General features: G+C 31.9%; 1 non-coding gene across 1 annotated transcript; it reads right to left on the reverse strand.

Annotated features, from left to right (window-relative positions):
- Nucleotides 1-11,746: 11,746 nt before the first annotated feature.
- TRNAT-UGU lies at nt 11,747-11,818 on the reverse strand. The gene has a single exon. It is a non-coding gene; the product is annotated as a tRNA-Thr (tRNA).
- Nucleotides 11,819-17,597: the final 5,779 nt, after the last annotated feature.

The following is a 17,597-nucleotide window of genomic DNA, read 5'->3' on the forward strand; positions in this document are numbered from 1 at the left end:
AGCGTGCTACCATGGCTTACTTGTGAATTCGGCTTAGGCGAGCTCATCTCGCTTGGGCGAGATCTGCCTTTGCCCAACACAAACATCTCTCGCCTAGGCGGCGAGTCATAAAAAACACACTCATCAGATCACGATTTCTCACTTAGACGAGTACCTCTCGCCTGAGCGAGGTGCTTTGTCGCCCAAATCCATGGGCTCCTCGTCTGAGGGAGACCCTCGAGCACAACCTCAAAACTTCTCGATTTCTCGCTTAGGCGAGATGCTCTCGCCTGAGCGAGATGCTCGAACAACACTAGGTTTTGAGTTTCTGCTATTTTCACCAAGGCGAGCCTTGCTCGCCTGAGCGAGAATAGCAGATATTCTCCCTGTTTTTTACGCGCACATAAACCAGAATTTCAAGCCAAAACCCCAAACCAAACATTATGAAGCAGTTCTTAGACAACAATAATTCCTATGGACATGCTTTAGACCTAATTGAACCATCACAATTTGAGATTGAACAACAACCGCCATATAATGCAAATACCCCCATCATATTCATACCCAAATGTATAAGAGGCTTTTCCAACAATGCCAAAACAACAATTCACACATCATATCCCACAGGCATGGAAATTTCATGTCAATAAAGCATAAAATTAGGAGACTATGGCTCTCAAACATGCACATAACAACATACACGAAAATAGCTCCCTTTACATGGTTTCCTCTGCTTAAAACAATGAAGGGTGATAGTTCTTCTTGCCCCAAAATTAACTTCCTTTGGTGCCCTCCAAATTCAACTCTCTTGATTACCTCTAACTCACTTTTCACTCCAAAACTCGTGCTCCTTACCACACTCTAGGTTTCAGACTCCAAAAACCCTCCTAATTGCCTAACTTTGCCCTTTTATATGGTCATTAATTATGGTAAATGGTAAACAAACGAAATTTGATCTTTAAATGTCTCTAATTGCATTTCAAAGGCCATTATAGGTTGTTTTTTCCCTACTCCCTTGGTTGTCCATTGCCTCTAGGGTTTTCCCACCCTTTCACATTCAGGTCACAACTATATTAGCAAAAATAAAGAAGTCAATTTCGTTCTCAACAAGGTTTGAACACATAACCACTCAATCACAAGGCAAATGCACAAACAATTCAACCAATACATGTTTAATGATAATTCCTATAATTTTAGAATTACATTATCACTACTCACGTTCCATCATAACATTAAAGTAATGCGCAAAATACAATATCCTACAATTGGCACACATAGGACTCAAACCCAAGTCCTCTCACACAATAAAGTACTTAACCAATTGAGCTAGTACTTTTCCACATCACGATAATTAACATTAAATGCCATAAAGGCTTCTACTACCCCCATTTATTAAATAATTATTTCTTTAATTATTTAAATTTTCTCGGGTCTTACAAACACCATATCAAAATGATGTTGTTATGAGATAAGTTCATCTTACAATTTTAATAAGTGCATGTTGTTTGTGTTAATGTTTCTTAAGAAAACTCCAAAAAGATTCCCATTGGACATTAAGATAACCAAATGGTTATCTAGATGTAAAGGTGCGCTTCAAAGGGCTCAAAAGAGAGGAAGAGAGGGTTCAATTGAAATGAGAAATGGAAGATAACAACAATGAACAATAAGGGTGCATAAGCATTAAAAAAAACATAAAGAACACAAGAACATGAACTAAAATAGCAAAAAGATGGAGATAGTAGAAGGGGAACTGGGGGAGAAAGGAAGGCACACCACTTGGGGGAAACAAAGTCTAACCAAACCCAAGATAAGTGGTGGTTGTCGCTGCTTGAACCAAGGTTCAAGATAAAACCAAGAGTAAACACTCTCACGAGAGCAAAGCTCACAAAAGCACACTAAAATGTCTTAAATTCAATATTAATCAACCTTTTACAAGTGATCTTGAGGTTCCATTAAATAGGAATGGGTAGGGACCTCTTAGCAATTATAATATGTTATGTTCTTGAAATTAAAGAAACCTAAGCTAAACATACACACCTTCTTGTTGTCCAAACCATCTAGAAGGTCAACAAAAGTATCCTTTGCTCTCCAAGGCTCTCTCCTCACAATCTTGACCATCTAGAATGTCAACCAAGGCTCCTCTCCTCATGGTCTTTCACCATCTAGAACATCAACCAAGGCTCCTCTCCATTTTAATTTCATCCAAGGTGTAGAGCCATGATCCAAGGCCCTTCTTCATTCATCTAGGCGTGCCTCTTAGCAAGCTAAGAGTATTGGAATCATGTAGATCCCCATTCAAAAAGACATTCTTCACATCTATTTGAAAATTCTTCAATTGAAAAATATAAGCAACAACAATCAAGTTACAAACAATAGTCATTTTTTCCACATGAGCAAATGTTTCCTCATAATCCATGTCATACTCTTTGGGTATATCATTTAACAACAAGTCTAGTTTTATATCTTCCAACCGAGCCATCTGATTTTGTCTTGATTTTATATACCGAACGAGATCCAATAAGATGTTTTCCTAATGGCAATGGAACTGAATTCCATGTATGAGTCTGATATAGGGTAGTAAGTTCCTCAACTATAGCATTCTGCCAAAGTGGATCACAAAAAACCTCTCTATAGGAGGAATGCTCATGAAGATGATGAATAGAAGCAATACAAATGAATGAAAATAAGAGAAAAAAACAAAATCTGGTAGTTGAGTAGACTTACGATTATGACTGGGTCAAACATGTGGCAGAGGAACCACAACCTCAAGAGATGATTGAGTAGGTGTAGTAGAGGAATCAACAGGTACAACCTCTGGTGCGATGTTTGTAATTGGTGCTAAGACAAGTTTTAGAGTTGGTATGGAAGTAGGCATAGTAGAGGAATCAATAGGTACAACCTTTGATGCAATGTTTGTAATTAGTGCTAAGATAGGTTCTGGAGTTGGTACGAAAGTAAGTATAGTGCCATCAATATCAAAAGGATCAATTTTAATGACATTAGATGTAGTCAAATAATGTGAGCTAGCTGAAATAGTAAATAACGAATTATGTTCTAAAAATACAACATGATGTGGGACATACAATTTTTGACTAATTGGATCAAAGCAACAATATCCCTTTTGACTAAGACAATATCCCAAAAAGACACATAAAGAAGACTTAGCTGATAATTTAGTACTCTCAACAAGTGGTTTTAGAATAAAACAAGTACATCCAAAAACACGCAAAGTAGAGCAATCAGGTCCATGACCATACAAATTTTCAAAAGGAGACAAACCAAAATTATGTGAAGTCAGGATTCGATTCACAACATGAGTTGCTATAAGAATAACTTCCCCCCTACAAGACACTAACATCGACATATAACAAGAATGATCTTGTAGTCTCAACAAGATGACAATGTTTTCTTTGAGCAACACCATTTTGTTGAGCAGTGTTAGTGCAAAAGGTTTGATGTATAGTTCCATCAGAGGCAAGTAAAATGGTAAAATTATTAGAAGTGTATTTACCCCCAAGTCATAACGAAAGGTTTTTATGGTAGCAGAGTCTTGGGTCTTTATTAGAGCATTAAAATTTTTGAAAATTGTGAGAAAATTAGACCGGCGTTTCTTAAGATATATCCTAGTGAAATGAGTAAAATCATCAATGAAAGAGACATAATATCTAGAACCTCATTTGGTGGATACAAGAGAAGTTCCCCGCACATCAGCATGCACAAGATCAAAAGGAGTAAAGGAAGAAGAAATACTTTTATTAAAAGGGAAAGCAAAAAAATTTGCCAATTTAGAACCACTATAATCAGAAATATCACCATTGTCCAAAGTACCCAAGACTCTTGTAGACGCTAAAAACCCAAACAAGAATACCACAAATAAAAGGGTGAAAAAGAAGAAGAAGAAGAAGAAGACAAATGAAATAAAGATAAATCTTCACTAGAGACTACAACTATTGACTCCTTGAACTAATTCAAGACATAAATTTCACCTTGCTTACGACCTATCTCAATCATCTTCTAAGATGTGCGGGCATGTACAAAACACCCAAATGGAGTGAAATATACATTATATCCAAAATCACAAATTTTTTCAACGGAAACAAGATTCATGGCAAGACCAGGTATATAGTAAAGATCAGAAAAAGAAAAAAGATGGTATGACAATGATACCAATACTAGATAATGGAACTGACTCACTAATAGTAGTTGCAATTGACATGGATGAGTTACGTGTTAACGAAACAAAAGAAGGAAACTGATATGACATATGATTAGTGGCACTTATGTCAATGATCCATTTGTTAGAAGATATATTTGGTGATGACGTACCCTGAGATTGCAAGGCTATATTGGCCTGGGACTAGGAAGGAAGTCTAATTTCCTCTACTAATAATTCATTAACAACATCATCAATAAAAGGCAGAGGATTATGATGCAAAATTGAACCCCCACCATTTTTCAAAATCGCTACGCAAGTGATAATGTTGTCGTTGACGCGATTAAAGTAATACTAATAAGCTATAACAACTTCAGTATTGCTAAGATAGTAATCAAGAAAATAAAACAGGTAAAGTTAACCCTAATTCGTCTCCCAATGAACACAAAATTGATTCTTGGAAAATTAGTTCTTATAAAAGTTATATAAAAGGGGTTAGTCAAATAAAATAATAATTGAAAGAAAGAAATAAAATTGGAAACATACAAAATAAGATAAAAACAATAGAAAGAAAATAGGTTGATTCCATTGCTTTTTCAAAATAGGATTCATCATTAGTTTTTCTGAAGATTACTGTTATTGATTTCTTTTCTAAGATTTCAAATTAATCAATGTAAGTTCTCAATTAATATGTTGGTGTCCTCACTTTTAACAAAGTAACTTCTCAATCAAAAGTAAGAAATTTATAGATTGATCATAGTAAATTTAACCAAAGTAACTTTTCAATTAAATATTATTGTGCCTAATCATGTCTATTATTTTACCTCTTATATCTAATAAAAAGCTTATTAACTAAAGTAATTTCTTAATTAATTCTAATTGAAGTTTTCACCTTTAATCAAACTAACTTCTCAATTATTAGCAAAAACTCATTCAATCATATGAAAGTTTCTAAATTAAAAGTAACTTCTCAATTAAAATTTAAAAATCCTTGGACTCATATGATTGTTATGTTGTGTAGATTTAATATTGTGCTAACTTGCTACAATATGAAAATCATTACTTTTACTAGATTAAGAACAAAAAAGACAGATGAAAATAAATCACAACAAGAATCAAAAGAACAAACAAATTTATTCATCCAACCTTAGAATCCAATTAAGAAATTACAGTGGAACTAACTCTTAAAGCTTAGCCCTTCTTGAAATGCAAAAGTAACATAAAGATAAAAGAAGAGAGGTTAGAGAGAAAGGATGAGATTAGGCCGCCCCTAAAGGGTTTCTATACTCCAAAATTTCGAGCTTGTTTTTCTCCATCCCCTTGATCTCTATATATAGGACTTGGACTAAGCTTTTATATTGCCAAGATCTATCAAATATCTTTAAAATAATTATAAATATCATTTATCTTTATAATTGTTATGAATATCTAAAAATATTTGGAGAGATATAAACAATTTTAAACCTATTTGACAAATATAGTTGGTTGATAATTTCTGATATAATTAATTACTTAAAGATATCTAATATATTATCACCAAATAATATTTTCATTAATTTTCTCAATCAGCCCTTTGCAATCCTGTAGTCCAAATTTGTAGGAAAAATCCAAATATATCAATATTTGCACTTTAGCCCTTCTTACTTTGACCAACTTTGACTAGACTTTGAAATTTTGACCAAACTTTGGTTATTTGACATGTTGATTGTGCAATGAGGCTTTGACATGTGGCAAATTTCTCTCTCTCCCAAATCTGACCTCTTCCTCCTCCATTAGGGTTTTAGTTAATGTTTTGTTACAATGGTGTTCGTTTTGTGTTCACGTTTCTAGTGGGGTGATCTAGCAAACTGACATTGCTATAGTGAGCTGAAGACGGAGGTCTCGTGGTGGTTATGTGCAGGAATGATGTTGCAGCGTTTCTTTTTCGTCCAATGAAGTGCAACGCGCATATGGTTCATCGCAGCAATGAAGGTTTTGCGTCAATGGTTATTACAGATGCATGGTTGACAAAGTCAAGGGTCGTTGTTGTTCGTGTTTGACTCCTCCTATTACTTGTGCGTGCTTGCGGAGGCTTGGATGTCAATGGTGCAGGATGCAAGGAGGTCTCGTTTTGTGAGTGCAACAATAGTGGCTCGAAGGTGTTGTTGTGGAGATAGCCTGTTGTTTCATGTTTTGTTGCAACTTGAAGACGACGTGCAAGTTTCATGGTGGTTAGAGAAGATAGAGATGTGTTTTGGCTAGTGAGAGGTTGGAGATAATGAGGTGGCAGTTTGTGGTTGGTCAAATTTGTGAGTGCAAGATAGTGCCTCATGGCATTCTCTGGTTGGACTACTTTTGTGAGTGATAAGAGGGGTGAAAGTTAATAAATTAGGAGGAGCAAGACAAATTTGTATGGGCCATTTGGGAAAGATGGAGTGTATGAGTAAAAAATAGGTGTGCATTTAGCTCCTGATTTATTTCTTTCCTGAATTTACTGATGTTGGCCTTATTTTGTAGTTTGAAACAATTTATTTTCACACTTTGAATGAATCCAAACCTAACTTCGGCTGCATCAACAAACGTTAGAATATAAAAAAATATTTTATGCAAATAAAATCACTTTTTAAGCGATTTTTATCCACAAACTCAATAACTCAAATTATCACAAACCCTAATTAATTAATCTTTTAAACACAAAAAATGAATCAAGTACCCAAAATTAAATATTAAATGAGGGCAAAAATATGTACTCATCAGCAAGGCCATAAGAAATTGAGTCAAACGTTATGATTCTCTACGAGTAATATACGGTGCAAAAACACACAAGTTTGTAGGCTTAGTCAAGGCAAGTTGATCCCATAGGATTGTCATGACAGAATAGAAGTCTTGAATGCTCATGTCATTTTACTTTAGTGCACAATCAAGATAAGTGATTCCATACCTCCTTTGTAGTACCATATTTTGCCAATTGAGCGACAATCGAATGTATAACAGAATTATTGACCCAAGTAATAATTTGAGAGTTATCAACTTCTCAAACCTCTAAATTAGTAGAATAATCATCAACTTTAGTGTCAATCGGTTGTGCCTTAACACTTGAAATATAACACCACATGGACTTCCCAAGAAGAAATTTTTTCATAACATAACTAGGTCGGCATAACTTTTACCATCCAATTGCGCACTAATAGACTGAAGATAATCATCTTTACAAATTGTCATAATAAATCGAATACAGAACAAAAATGTGAACCACACAATAGAAGCAATGAATAAAATACAAACACATTAGAGCATGGTGCATAACCTCGCAAAAAAATGCCTCAAAGTAGAAAATAAAATTGTGATCGGGTGAAATCTTCAAAATTGCAAAAGAGGCTTAAGGCTTAGGGTTTCTAGCTTGGGAATTAGGAAAAAGGAACTTATTGCAAGAATCCCTTTTTAATCATAAAATTTGTGAAAAGGCTTAGGGCTTAGGATTTAGGGTTTAGAAAAAAGGAACTACTACAAGAATCTCTTCTCAATCATGGATCGTTTGGGGCTCTTGATACCATGTAGAAAACAAAGAAATATATGAAGAAGGGGATTGTATATTATTGAGTGTGTATAAAATGTTACAAGAGGTGTGTTATATATACAAACAAAGCTAACCCTATAAACCATAGTAAATAGGCATAAAACATGGACCTATTCTAACACATTTTAGGGCACGACTCTGATGTGGAAAAGATCTCTGACGAAGCTGCTACCGCTAAGAGTCGTGCTATTGGTGTGTTTATGAAGTTTTAAGGTAGTTGCATTCAGGTTGGTGCCTCATGTTTGAGTTCGAGGCACTCCGATCTATTTTGATATTGGTCGCGATTTGTGGTGGTTCAAAGTGTAGATGGGTTGGTACATGCTTGAACGACACAATGGCGTTTTTTGGTTCACGAAGGACAGCTGAGTTCACATTTGCTAATGTGGTTCGACGGTGGTGTTATTCTGTGTCATTGGTGGTGGAACATTGATGGTTGGTGGCTTCAATGGTGGACTACACAAAGTCTGGCGAGTTATGCGTGCATCTGCCAACATTATTCCGACGAACTCTGATGTTGGTTACGCGCATGCAGGTTCTGGTTGTATGACTTGGAGAGATGTTGAGGATGATGACGTGGTCGCACCTGATTGATTAAAATTTGTGAGTTAGGATCTGCAACTTGTCAACATGTGGTTGGACAAATTTGGAAGTGGTGGATTGCCACATGACAGATCTAGTTAAATTGATTTAGTGAGTGGTAGAAGGGTGAAAATAGATGTATTAGGGGGTGAAAAATAGATTTTTGGGTGGCCCATTTGAAATAGGGGAGTGTATAAGTAATGTAAGGGGTGCATAAGTGATTTTTCCGGAACTTGTTGATTTAGCCTTAAAGGTATTCTATAACTTTAATCAATTTATTTTCACACCTTAAATAAGCTTAACCTTAACTTCAGCTGCATGAACAAACATTAGAATATCCAAAAATAATTTATACAAATAAAAAGAAATTTCTAAGACATTTTTATCTTATAAGCTCAAATAGCCTAATTTTTAGAAATCCCAATCAAATTAATCTTTTAAAAAGGAACAAAATTTAATTAAGAATCCAAAATTAAACATTAAATGATGGCAAAAATATGCACTCATCATGGAGAAGTGATGAGTATATAGGTAAGTATCTTAACGTAGTTCATAGATAAACAAAGAAGTAAGGAGAGTTTTTCTTGAAATGTTATAGTTCTAAAGGAAACTGGGGACTTAAAAGTATTTTGAAAAAATGTTAAAGAGTTCATTTGAAACATTGAGATTACAGGCACGGGGAGCTAACTTTATTTCTTTCTTATGAAGTTTTGTGTGGTAAACGCATGTTGAAAGGGATGTTAACTTAGTATTGTTTATGATGATTATTAGTTTGTGTCACTGTCACAAACAATTGTTGTCAACTCTAGTTTTAGCATATGTTATAAACAATTGTTGTCAACTCTAGTTTTATTCGTTCGTATGTGAGGTATGATTATATGAATTTTGTGTTATAAAATGAAAATTTATAAAGAAATAAATACACAAGTTAGAATGATTCAACAATTTAAGCCTTAGATTAGTCAATATAAATACAATATATTAATGTAAAGACCATATAAAGAAATATTAGATTGGACAAATCAACCATTAAGCTATATACTAATAAGACATTATCTAAGATATGCCAATCATAAATTATGATTGTATAATGTGTTGATTAGAAAATGTGAATTAATCTAAGATATATTTGATTATTATTATATCAAACATGTGCTCATAAGTTGAAGCAAGATTTATCAAAATTATATTTGTGAATAATAGAAAAAACAATTTTGAAAGTAAAGACCAGATGAAACAACAAGAGTAGACGAGACAAGTCAAAATGTGACCATTGGATGATACAAAACAAAGAGCATCACTAGACGAGTCAAAGCTAACAAACAAATTGTGTTGAACAAATGAGTGAAGTTAACGAGATAAGTCATACTCACTAGATAAATAGAGCTTATTAGACGAGTGAATAAAAATTGGACCTTATGAAAGTCAAACTAATGACCAAAAGACTACATTGACCAGACACTTTAAATATGAGTTGACCAAACGATACATGAAAGTCAAAGTCGATTGAGAAAATTATACATAATACGAAACAAAGAAGGGAGCCTCAGTTTAGTGAAGCAAATTTGAACGATGGAAAGGAAGATTTAATCAATAATAAATATATCAAATTCATCATTATACAAATCAAAAATTCAAGAAAGAATCATTTTTTGAAGATCTGATTGAAGAAAAAGAATATCTAAAAAATAATCTACACTAAAGATGAAATATACTTTGAATATTATATACAGAATTAAAGATTGCAGATATATGAAGGATATCTTGGAGATTATATTCAAAATTACAACAATAATATGGATAAGAGAGTGGAGAAATTTAAATTGAAGAAGAAATATAAGAAATGAAAGAATGGATAATTCAGTAAAACAAATACTTTGATAATTATATCAAGACCTTCCTTATAGAAAGTGAGATAAAAATATTAATGTCAAAGAGAAACTATTCATAAATGAATACACATCAACAACCATATTATTCAAAGTGAATATAAATACCAAGACTTAGATAAAGAAAAGGAAGAGAGAGAGAGAGCGAGCGAGAGAGAGAGAGAGCACGCAAACAAAATTACAACATACAAGTGATCAAGAAGATTCAAAGAAGAAGTAATGAGCCTATAAAGTCAAATTTTATTAGGTGTGAGAGACACTGGGTGTGTGATTAATCATTTTAATATCCTTCACATTGTGTAGTTTAAGCTATGAGTTTTGATTGTACTCTCTTACTTTGAGTGTGATTTTGGTTTATTCAATTGAGATTTTTCAATCTTAGGGGGATTTAGAATGACACCTAAAGAGGTTTATACTTATAACTTAGAGAGGCTAATACCCGTGATACTTGAAGAGGTTAATACTTGTGATACTTGGAGAGGTTCATACTCATGTTGTAATCAAATTGGGATATTTGATTGTTTGAACTTCTTAAGTGTGTTGCTTAAGAGATTGGACGCAACTCTTGAGTTGAGGGTGAACTAGTATACTATCATTTAATGACCTTAATAGAAAAAAGAAGACTAATAAAATAGAATATGAATTCAAGTTCATTGAAAGGTTAAGGTTAAGGTTACCAGAGGCAAAGGGCTTTATATATAGATGTTAGAACCCTCTTGCACACCATGAATTGAAGGATGTGAGAATAAACAAAACTTCAGTTGCACTTGTGAAGAGTGAGTTCGTCGCCTACTTGGGAAATAGGTCCCACATCATGCAGATCATTCAAAGCTTTGTGTTTATAAGCACAAGACTTTGTGGATGAGATGTGGCCTCCTTTAAAGAGTGTGGTAGGCGCATGTTGTGTTGTTCTTGGGTGTTTGTTTTTTATTCAAACAAAGGCCTTTTTATGCTTCTATTATTTTTACAACAAAAAAACAATTGTAGCTATACATGTATCTTTGTTCTTTTAAGACTGGAGAGGGGAAAAAGAATTCTCTAAACTCAAAAGAATATGAATTTTTTATTTCTTAAATTCTTCCTCAACCCTTCTAGCATGGTCCTTATTAAAGGCTCAATATAAGTTGTTCTAGATGGTCCTCAACCAAGTTGTCCAACAACGAAGAAAGTTAAGCCTGAAGTAAAAAATGGCAGTAATAGTTTGATAACAAAAATGTAAAATCAAAGCTATCTCAAATCTACAACATAATTTTCCATCTTTTTTGGGTTACCTAGTTTCATATGTTGAATAATGAATCTTACAATTCTTACAATAAAACATATTTCCAATAATTTTCATTCTCTAAGTATTTTCCATCTCGGATAAATTATTCCAACAGTAACATGAATTGAGACAATACAAAAAAGTTATATATCAACAAAATAATGTGAAAAAAATAAGACCTCACTTAAATAACGAGAAAATGAATTATATATCAACAAAATGATATGAAAAGGAATAAGACCTCATTCATAGTTTGATAAGGTCAAATAGTTGGGTCATAACTTAATTTAAATACTCATATAAAATTATGTAATTTATTTTAAAAATGCCTTCATGCAGGATCGAACTACAGACCTTCAGTTTACAAGACTGACGCTCTACCACTGAGCTATAAAGGCTTGCTTGATTAATTTATTCAAATTAAATTTTATGTTCGTCAAGTATCTCATTAATTCTTTGGATTGGAGGAGGTCTTGTACGATGATATGGAGAAGAGAAATTTATAGCTCTATTACTAACCTATAAGGCTTGCTTGATTAAACTATTCAAATTAAATTTTATGTTCCTGAATTATCTCATTAACTTTTTGGGATTTGAGGAGTCTTGTCTAATGATATGAAGAAGAGAGATTTAAATGAGATACATTGTAATAAATTAGGTCAGATAAATGATATATTATAGAGACATCATATTTTTTTTGAAAAAAGGGTATATGATAGATATAATATTTTTATATTAATGAATTCGATCAATAAGGTGGTTTTTGAAAGGGTAATGGGTTGACCATACTCGACATGCATTATTATGAATATAGTATATAGTGATGATAGGTTGGTTTGAGCTAATTGAGTTTATATGAGAGAGAGTAATTGCATCAATGGAAATAAATACAATAAGAAATTTGAAGTTGAATGAAGAATTCATTATTGGGCATGGTTGTGGATGGGTAATAGATTTTAGATTGAGATTTGTGATTGTATATGCAACGAGTTGTGATGATTTGCAGGAAATGCTCAATATACATGTGAAAGTCACACCTCTTAATTATGTACAAATGTTGACTTCTTCCATATTTAGAGGTTAATTTCTTTCTCCCTTTGTTGTTGAGTTCCATATAACTTTTTAGTTTCATTTTTAATTTGGTCTTTAACCTTCTCATGGAACATTTTAACAAACTCCGCTTTAGACATTATTTCCTTATGTAAGAAAGAAGTTTCATCAAGAAGTGACATTATATCAAGAGGTGTTAGAGGGTTAAAACCATAGACAACCTCAAAGTGAAAAAGATTAGTAGTCTTGTGGACTACTCAGTTATATGCAAACTCTATCTAAGGAAGATGTTCATCCCAAAATTTCTTATTTCCCTTTAAAATGACCCTAAAAAAGTGGATTAAGATCTATTTACTTCTCAATTTGAGCATTAATTTAAGGGAAACATGTGTTATAAAATAAAATTTTAGTTCCTAGCTTTTCCTAAATTTTTCCAAACATGACTTACGAACTTAGCATCTTTATCAGGCACAATCTTACAACTTCTTTAAAGAATAGTCTTGCGATGTAGCCAGAATGATCTACTTTTTGTGGCAAAGTATAAATTGAGCCATTATACTAAAGCAATCAACTACCACAAAAATAGAATCATATCCCTTTTTGGTCTTTAGAAGACCAAGCGTACAAACTATACTAATACCAACCCATTGGGTACTACCTATGGGGAAAGGTGTGTAGCGTCCATGAGACATTACTTTAGATTTAGCTTGAAGACAAGCTATACACGTAGTCAAAACCCTTTGAACATCTACTCTCATGTGTGGCTAATAAATTTGACTTCTCAAAAGAGTTATAGTTTTATTAACTCTAAAAGGGCCTGTGAGACATTCCTCATGACTTTCTTAGACAAAAAGTTTTCTAATGAATCCTTGAGGTATACAAAGTTTTCCTTTTTTATACAGACACCCTTAAGAAATGTAAAGTCCATCAAAATGCTTCTTGAGACATGATTTATATGTGGATGAAAAGCTATTGTCGTGGTCATACAACTTGGATCTATTATCAAACCCTAAGATCTAATAGCCTAGAGAGATAAGTAATGTGTGTCGTCTTGATAAGGCATCAACAACTACATGACTCTTCCATTTCTTTTGTTGATAACATAAGGAAATTGTTCTAAGAATTACACCCACTTAGCATGCCTTTTATTTAATTTTCCTTATCATCAAAGATACTTAAGTGACTCATAAGCAGTGTGTATGGTGAATTCCTTAATCACAAAGTAATGCTCCCAAGTTGTGCGGGCATGAATGTGAGCATAAAGCTCTTTGTCATAGGTAGGATGGTTCAAGGTGGGCCATAAAGTTTTCATTGATATAAGCAATAAGATGAATTCTTAGAAATAATATTTCACTTATGCCAATGCTAGAGGCGTTACACTCTAGCTCGAAAGTTTTGGTAAAATCAGGTCAAACTAGAATGGGTGCATGGGTTAACTTTTTGAAATGATTTTTCTTATTTTTCACCCCACATAAATGGAAATTCATTCATAATTTGAGGAGGAGAAACAATGGTAGAGAGGTACTTCAAAAATCTTCTATAAAAACTAGTTAACCCGTGAAAGGTACAAACTTCTCGTACGTTCTTTTGAGTTATTGTTCTACCCTCACGCATAGTTGAACCAATTTATTTAGATCATTATCATCTAATAATTCAACTCTATACCTGATTTTTTTAATTCAAACCACTATGGAACCTAACTATGTTAATCCTTAGTTCTTCTCTAATTCCAACCCTCAATAAAAGTAATTTTTTATGTTTATATATTATTCTACTCATGAACCTTTGTTGGAGTCGGTGGAGTCTATCCATCAACTCCCTATCATAATAGGAGGGCATATTTTTTTCCTAAGGACGACCATAAGATCATTCCAATTATTACGATTTCTTAGGTCCTTGGTCAAGGAAGTCCACCAATACATTGCATACCCCTAAAATCTTCGAGTAGCCATGGACACCTATTTCTCTTAATCGATTTTGAGGCATTAAAAGATTTATTCGACCTTCATCTCCCAATATAAATATTCGTCAATGTTGTATTCTCCACAAAGGGAGAAAGGTCTACTTTAGGTTCTCAAGGATAATTTTCCCTCGGTTAGTGTTGATGCCTTTTATTTAGCATATCTATTTTGGCCTTTTATTTCTTGAACACGAATGCTACTGAATTACTTAAGGTTCATAACCATTCAATTTTAATGACAAGGGTGGTTCATAATATATACATATTTATGGGTCTTTGCACAAAAGTTTTAACATTTCATCAAATTGTACAAAAACTCTTTCCCTGCTCCGCATTTATTTTCACATGTGCATCAATTTTGTTATAGTTTTTATTTCTTCAACACTCACATTACTGAATTACTTAGAGTTCATAACCATTTAATTGTATAACTTTTGGTGATCCATAATAACTACTATGACTTGGTCTTTACTCAAGTTTTATTTGCAGGGTTTCATAAAATTGTACAAAAACTCCTTTCATGTGCGTCACATATTTTCACATGTGCACTAGTTATTTAGCATATCTATTCTGGCCTTTTATTTCTTGAATACTCATGCTACTAAATTACATAGGGTTCATAACCATGACATTGGTGGTCCATAAAAAGGTATCTAACGGGATCTTTACATAAAAGTTTTATGTTACAGGGTTTCACAAAATTGTACAAAGAAATCCTTTCCTTGTAATTACATTGGTGAATTTTTACAAGAGTACACTCTAACCTTAAGCTATAAAGGCTTATTTGTTTAAAATATTCAAATTAAAGTTTTCTTTTCTCAATTATCTCATTAACTTTTTTATTTGAATAAATCCTAACAAGAGAATAGGAAGAAGGGAAATTTAAATGAGATATATTGTAAAGACAATTATATATTTTACTAAGATATTTTCTGTTTGAAAAAAAGTGTGTACGGACTCGGGATAAATATAATATTTTTGTACGAATAATTTAATAGGTGAGATGATATGTGAAAAGGAAACATATTGACCATGGTCAATATCTTTATTGAGATGCATCATTATGAATATAGTATATGGTGATGATAAGTTGGTTTGCCAATCAAGTTTATTAGAGACCAAGCAATTGCATAATCAAATGAAATACAACACAAGAAAATTTCAAGTTGATCTATAATTCAGCCGTAGACATTGGTGTGGATGGGTAATAAATTTTGGATTGAAAGGTGTGGCTCTAGATACTACTAAGTTGTTATGATGATTACACAAGTGAAGTGAAGTCGGCCGATAGAAATAAATACTCAATAAACATGTGAAAAAGTGAGGCCTTTGAATTGCAGGAGACGTTGGCTTCTTCAATATTTGGGTTGTTGGTTCATGCTTTTTTTTCTTAGTTTGAATATTATCATACTAAAGGGACACAAGTTGTATGATTCGTTCTGTAAAACTTAAATTTTATTAGTTTACAATTGGATTAATGTATTTTTTATTTTTATTTTTGTAATTATAAGGAAGTCATCCTAGATTACCAATTGTGGATTCTAGATTGTTAATTAAAATTTCTCCTTTGCCTACAGAAAAATAGCTTAAAAGATAAAATCTTAAAGAGTGGATTTGTAAATTAAAGTATATCAAATGATTAAATTAGTTTTTGGTCATTATTTCTATATATACATTAAATTAAATAAATAAAAATTAACAACCAATAAGAAGTAAAAACAATAAAAATATGATAACTAATAATTGAAAAAATTAAACACAAAATCTTGAAAATGCATTTCATACACACAAATCAATAAAATGTTTTAATAATAACTTGCGATATGCTAAATAAAAAAAAACATCTGAATAATATGAAATATATTTCTATTTCTTCTAAGTAATTATGAGAATATAAAAAGTGTTGTATTCAGTAGATACATGAATGAGATAAGTAATTTAGATTAGCTTAACATTAATAAATAAAAAACTAAATATTTTATATCAGTTTACCCTAAGCTCTTATGTCTAATTCTCCTTTTGATTTCTTTTAATTTTAAATATTTTTTAAATTCCTTTTATAAAAAAAAAATTGTAATGCATAAAGCTAACATTCTCATGATGTGGTTTACTACATGTCACTTTGTCTTAGTCTTAATTTCGTTTTTATATAATTTTTATCTCAATCGAGTTTCATACTTTTATAAATTTGAGTAATTTTGTCCATTTTCAAATTTTAATCAAATTTAATTTTTATATAATATACAAATATTTAAATAAAATGTAAAGTGTAAACTTATAAAATATTAACATCATATAATTATATATAATTATAAAATATTAAGATTATATAATTATATAATATTATAGAATATATTATGGAATATAAAAAATCGTATAATAAATCTTATATTTACTAGAAAAAGATAATATATTTTATTATGAAATATGAATAGTGAGGGAGATACCGAATGTAAAGGGCAAAGTCTAAATGATTATCATTTTGTTAGAGTAATCTGTATTTTATGCTCCACAATACAGAATTAATAAGAAAATCGTTCAAAACTTGATTTAAAAATTTATTTCTTCTAAATGCAGATTTAGGCAAGAACTTAGATGACTGTAAACTTAACGCTAATAATATGTGATAAAAACTAACTCTTTAAAATACCGTTGTAGGAAAATCATCCTATGTTTGTGGATAATATTGAATGCTCTGGGAATATTTTCTTATTCCTGAAACGAAATATGTTGATAATGAAGTGATAGATGAAGTTGTTGTTCTAAGTAATGGTGGTCTTGACATGTTCTTTAACTTCTGTTAGGAATTCTAAAATCATAGATATTGTCTCTAAAATTTTTGTAATAGAAGAGATGTAGACATAAGATTTTTTTCAATTTTCCCTTTTTTGTTAGCTTTTTTAAATATATTTTCATTAACGTTATTTGTTTACTTTGGACTTATTTCTTTATCTTTCTTAGTTTTTTTTTTTTAAATTTTATTAGTAAAGTTAAATTAGCTAAAAATATTCTTATTCAAAATTTTAAATCCATTTAAAAAAATTTAATCAATTTATTTTATAGTAATACTGTTTACTAAAGATATAGAAAGAAGATCAAAACAACCCACATCAGTAAAATCCCAAAATATACATAATTAAATTTGTAAAAACTATCATATTTTCTCT

Source organism: Vigna unguiculata, chromosome 9, assembly GCF_004118075.2.
Source record: "Vigna unguiculata cultivar IT97K-499-35 chromosome 9, ASM411807v1, whole genome shotgun sequence".
Taxonomy (NCBI): Eukaryota; Viridiplantae; Streptophyta; class Magnoliopsida; order Fabales; family Fabaceae; genus Vigna; species Vigna unguiculata.